The sequence below is a fragment of the Gymnodraco acuticeps genome, unplaced genomic scaffold (assembly GCF_902827175.1).
Source record: "Gymnodraco acuticeps unplaced genomic scaffold, fGymAcu1.1, whole genome shotgun sequence".
Classification (NCBI taxonomy): Eukaryota; Metazoa; Chordata; class Actinopteri; order Perciformes; family Bathydraconidae; genus Gymnodraco; species Gymnodraco acuticeps.
The window spans coordinates 1,863,001-1,869,009 of record NW_022990454.1 but is presented as its reverse complement, the minus strand read 5'-3'; the positions used below and the strand labels follow the sequence as shown (position 1 = coordinate 1,869,009).

Below are 6,009 nucleotides of genomic sequence, written 5' to 3'. Positions count from 1 at the left end.
AAAACAATTTAAATTAAAACTGTGGTCACAGAAGTGCGCGCAGTGATTAGCGGGCCCTCACGTCCGTGCGCCTGTCGGGGAGGGCAGCCGGTCGTCCCGGTGTCAAGCAGAGTCCTCCGAAATGAGCCGTTTGTCATTTCTCAAATGTTCGTGTCCCAGACTCCCAGGTCCTCCGGCAGCGACCCGAAAACGGATGTCGGCGTGCCGTCTCGAAGGAAAACACATTTTTCTAAAGGCTCGTCGAGGATCGATTATCGAGGAGGCTGTCAGGAGGACAGTGTTGCCAACTTGGCGATTTTCTCGTTAAATTTGGCAGATTTCCAAACCCTCCGGCGACTTATTTGTGTCAATAGCGACTAACGACTAATCTAGCGATTTATAATGGTGTTATTAGCGACTTTTCTGGTGTTTGGAGACTCACATTGTTCTGCAGTTAACGAGCCGCGGGTGCTGCCGTGAGCCCCGCCTCCCTCCCATAGTACTCACAGGCGCTCAGACTGACAGTTGCCTGGCCGCAGCAGAGCTGCTGCTGCAGTCAGAGCAGAGAGGAGACAACCACACTCCCCCGCGTCGAGACTGCAAATGAATTGCGCATGCGCCAACTGCCAAGCCGTCCTGGTTTTGAGCGGGATTTAAATGTTGAATGTAAATGTTTCTTCACTCACTTTCACACTATAATAAATAACTGCCTTTGCTTTGCTTTGCCTCACACAGCCTCAGTCACTCAATCACCTCGTCCACTGTGTGTGTGCCTCTCTGTGACAAGCTAAACATCATGGCACAGTCTAAATTGTATTCTCAAAAATACAGAAAGGAGTGGGAATCAAACCCTGAGTATAAAGGATGGTTGAAGCCATTTATTGGAGATGACACACGGGCATACTGCGTTTATTGTAAGGGGGATTTCTATGCAAAACTGTCTGACATCAAGAAGCATGTTAAAACCCAAAAACATACTCAAAAGGCAAAGCCACTCAAAGCAAGCTGCCATTATTTAAAACTAAAACAATTGACCCTGCAAAAAAGGCTGAAGCCATCATGGCTTTAGCTATGGCTGAACACTGTTCAATGCTGCATGTGATCACATTGGGGAGGCATGTAAAGCTTCTTTCTCGGACTCCACTGCTGCTAAGCACTTCAAAATGCATCGGACAAAGTGCACCGAGATGATAAATGGTGTTCGAGCACCATACTTCCTGAAAAAGTTGGTCGCAGATGTGGGTGACCAGCGTTTCAGCCTCCTCCTTGATGAGTCCACTGATGTCAGTGTTTCTAAGTACCTGGGGGTTGTGATAAGGTACTTTAGTAACACAAAACAAACAATTGTCTCAACATTTCTGGGGCTTGTTCAGTTGGAGGGAGGAGATGCCAGATCTATAGCCCAAGCTCTTGTGGCTTTCCTGGAGAAGTGTTGTCTCAAAAAAGAGAAACTCCTGGGGATAGGGACTGACAATGCCTCAGTTATGACGGGGAATAAGAATGGGGTCCATAAAGTGCTGAAGGAGGAGTATGGCATCAAAGATCTGGTTCTTATTCACTGTGTGTGTCATTCTCTGCAACTTGCTGTAACTCATGCTTCCAATGACACCCTCCCCCGTAGTGTGGAGTACTTGGTACGGGAGACCTATAACTGGTTTTCGGTGTCTCCAAAGCGCAGGGACGCCTATAAGGCCATATATGAGACCATCAACTGTGGGGAGCAGCCCTTACAAATAACAAAGGTGTGTGCGACACGTTGGCTCTCCATTGAACCAGCGGTTACACGCATTTTGGACCAGTGGGAGGCGCTTAAACTGCATTTTGCAGTCACCAAGTCCAGTGAACACTGTTACATGGCTGAGGTTTTACACTCCATGTACAGTGATCCTCAGAACATTTTGTACCTCACTTTTTTGAAGTCGGTGCTGGGTGAGGTGCAGTTGGCGATCAAGGCTTTTGAGGGAGAGCAGGTGGATCCTTTGAAGCTACTTGACAGCTTGGTTAGCCTGATCAAGTCTGTGAGTAGCAGGGTGCTGAATCCACTTGCCAATATTGATGTTCTCAAAGAGCCAATTGATGGATACATCAGTCCCTCACCGTACCTTGGTTACCTTTTTGAGTCCAAGGCAGCTGAGCTCCTTCTTGCGCCTGAGGAGAAGAACCAGGTCCGAAAGCGGTGTGTTGCCTTCACCATCTCCCTCACTCACGAGTTGAGGTTGAGACTGCCAGACAATATTGAGGCATTGCAGTACATGTCCGTTTTCAATGTAGAGAAAACTCTAAACCACAGTAAGAGCCTGGGAGAAATCGAAAAAATAGCCAAGCTCCTTGGCTACTCTCCTGCAGATATAGACAAGATTGTCCAGCAGTGGCGTTCCATCCATCTGAGAAAGTGGAATGAAACAAAGAACACATTGGGCTTCTGGGTTGAGGTTTGGAAGTTCAGGGATGCAGCTGATAACAATCCATTTCATGAACTTACCATGGCTGCTGTGTCTGTGCTGTCCTTGCCACACTCGAATGCTGAAGTCGAGAGACTATTCAGCCAGATGAGTGTGGTAAAAAGCAAACTCAGAAACCGGATGTCCTTGCAGACCCTGAACTCCATCCTTTATGTCCGATATGGTCTGAAGCTGTCTGGTGATGCTTGCTATGAGCACAAGCTGCCTGATGACGTTTTGCAGCTTTTTGGCACATCATCTGCTTACTCATTTAAGTCAGCTCCCTCAGTTGCTGAACCTGCCATAGAACGCCTTGACCAAAATGATGACATGCTCTTTCTGTGAGCCAGCACAGTGTGAGTGGAGGGGGGTCTGAAAAAAAACAACAACAAATGTTCAAGTTTTAGTGTATTGTAGGCTCCTAAGTGGAGCATATGGTTAGTAAACCCCAAAGAAAACTCTTTAAAAAATGTTTTTAAAAACGTTATAGTAATGGCAAAAATGTTCATGTTTTTCTCTGACTTGTTGTAGGCACCTAAGTGGGGCATATGGTTTGTAAACCCCAAATAAAACTTTAAAAAAACGTAAGTAAAAAAAAAATGTAATAGTAATGGCAAAAGTGTTCATGTCTTTCTCTGACTTGTTTTATGCTCTTAAGTGGAGCATATGGTTAGAAAGTAAACCAAACTTAAGAAAACCCACACAAAAAAAACTATAAAAGAAAAAAAAAATGAAAAAAACTTAAGTAACTCTGCCAGAGTGTCTCTTTTGGGTCACTTTGCCGGTCCCAAGCCCGGATAAAAGAAGAGGGTTGGATGTATAGCTAGCAATTCCACCATTGAATATTCTAGCATTTAACATTGGAACAAATGTGATTTATGTAATGCGGGTCAAGACAAACCATTAAAGTAATTAAATAATTGTTGAGATTAGGCGTATTTCAATGGCAAAAACAAAATAAAGATATAAAAAGAATCAACAGAAGAAAGGTAATTTGTAGTCCTAAACATGTTTAAAAAAAGAAAAGAGTACTAGCAAGAATTCTGAGTTATGTTCTGCTTAAGACGGGGAAGCAAAAAAGTAATTTTACCTTGCAGAATAGAGACATTTCTGATCTACTGTCGTCTGGATTTAACTCGGGTGGTTTCAAGTTTTGATCCCTGAAGAGTTGGGAACGTTTTTTGTATTCCCCTCTACCATGCTCTCTCCTACAGCCGCCATTACATGATATGCAAATTAGGCAATGACGTCATTTAGCGACTTCTGGCGACTATTCGGACAGCCAATAGCTACTTTCCTTACTATGGAGTTGGCAACACTGCAGGAGGAGCCGTAACCGAGGATACACTGATTTAGAGGAGAGAGGAGTGTCTCGAGAGGAGCTATAACCGAGGGTACACTGATGTATTCTCCGGAGTCGATTTCAGCCAACAGTGATGTTTAAAAGAGGCGTGACGCATGGCTGGACTTCTGTCAACGAAGCACAGCTCTGCAAACTGTTCCCGTTGTGATTATAAGTTATTTAAGATGATGAAATGTGCATCAGAGTTTCTGCTCTTTACCGTTTGTTTACTCACTAATCACATCTCCCCTGGAAGTTACGGCCCGTCTACACTACAGGCGTCAAAAAATGCTTTCAACGCTTCGCCCATTCATTTGAATGGGGTGACGTAGGATATTTTCAAACTTCGCCGAACTGCATTGTGGGTAGCTTGGCAAGGCGTTGCAAGCCTCGCGAGCGTCAAAAGTTGAACAATGTTCAACTTTTGAGGCTCGATGCTTTCTCGAAGCTGGCGTCAGCCAATCAAATCCCGTTTTTGCAATTCCCGCCAGTACAAGCGCTAGCCAATCAAACCGCGTCTTGACTATTTTCCATATGTCATCAAATGGAGGACAAATTAATCATTGCCGTGGCAAATGTCCCAGTCCTGTATGACTGTACTCTGTTCACCTACCGGGACCTGAACCGGAGGAACCAGGCATGGCGGGAGGTGGCAGAGACAGTTGGTGAAACTGGTAGGTTTTCAACTGTTTGGGGAGTTTATATCCAGTTTACTTCGTTTTAGCATTGAATGGACAGCTAGTAATGTAGCATAATAACATATAATATATATTAATATAATAATAAAAAAACATTATAATAAGCATAATATATAACATAACATATAATACATGCACAGCTATCAAGCATAGACAGTATATTTAGCCAGCTAGTAATGTAGCATAACATATAATATATATTAATAAAAAAATATTATATATAATATAATAAGTATAAGCATAATATATAACATAATACATGCAGAGGGTGTCGTTTTTCTCATACTGATATTCTGAACAATCTGTGCTGTTGTATTTGCTGTAAAGTGTCTCTACTGTAGGCTAATTTTATTATATGTACAGCACTTTGGCTCGACCAAAAATCGTTTATAAATGTGCTATATGAATCAAACTTGATTTGATTCACAGCTATCAAGCATAGACAGTATATTTAGCCAGCATGGAATGTAGCATAAAAATAGCATTCATTAATGGAGGAATAATTTAGTAAATTCAAGAAATTCACTTTATTATTTATTAACTTTATTATTTCATTTCATTTTATTAGATAATGTCTGCAAGAAGAGATGGAAGAGTCTGAGGGACAGGTTCCGCAAGGAAAATAATATGGAGAAGGAGGCCAAAAGAAGCGGGGCAGGGTCTGCAGGGGGGTACAAGCCCTGGCGTTTCATGGCAGTGATGGGGTTTTTAACCCCATTCATCATAGACCGTGAGACGTCCAGCAATGTCCCCCGGCAGACCCTGCCTCCATCCACCCTGGTGGCAGAGGAAGAGAGCCAGGTAGACAGTGAGTCAGCCAGCCAGTCCACCAGCCAGTCCGCCAGTCAGCCAGCAGCAGTCAGCCAGGAGGAGAATGCTGAGGTCCGGGGCAAAACACGGGGGAGGGGGAGGGAGATGTCCCCGTTTGAACGAAGTCTGCTGTCTGCTGTCAGCAATTACCCAGCAATTGCCCAGCCAACCCCACCAGTGGTGGAGGAGGACGAGGACTTGCAATGTTTTAAGAGCCTCTTGCCCACCATGAGGCAGATGACAAGGGCACAGAGGGCAAGAGTCCGCCTCGGGGTACACCAGATAATTTTTGACGTGGACCAGCAGGACAATTTATAAAATAATAATTTTTTCACACATACTGATCCACATTACATTTTTTTACACTCATCACTCATCACACACACTTCACTCAAATTCACCAAATAAAACATTATTTCAAGTATGTTATGGCTATACTGTGTCTTCACTTGTTCATGTGGTTTGTCAGTTGCAACATACCAGAAGCTTCATGTATGTCGGTATATATAATGTGCTTTCTTCTGTAATTGGTTATGTGAAAACCTATTGAAATTATGAGTGGTTTATCAGTAAAAACAGGGCTGAAAGAAAAAGGTTGTTAGTCATATCATAATATCAATTCAAGAAACATGTTTATTAGGAATGTTTGATTTTAAAATGGCTCATTTGGAATATTTGCTCTTTAAAGAAAATGGGTAGCTCTTAAAAGAGCTTTTGGTTTGGAGGAGCCATGGTGACC

At 43.3% G+C, this 6,009-nt stretch overlaps 1 long non-coding RNA gene across 1 annotated transcript; it reads right to left on the bottom strand.

The window, feature by feature from the left end:
* Positions 1-999: 999 nt before the first annotated feature.
* On the bottom strand, positions 1,000-3,604 carry LOC117552382. The gene is made up of 3 exons (XR_004569955.1): positions 3,511-3,604; positions 2,462-2,792; positions 1,000-2,363 (listed from the first exon to the last, which is right to left on the bottom strand). It is a non-coding gene; the product is annotated as an uncharacterized LOC117552382 (long non-coding RNA).
* Between the last annotated feature and the right edge of the window lie 2,405 nt (positions 3,605-6,009).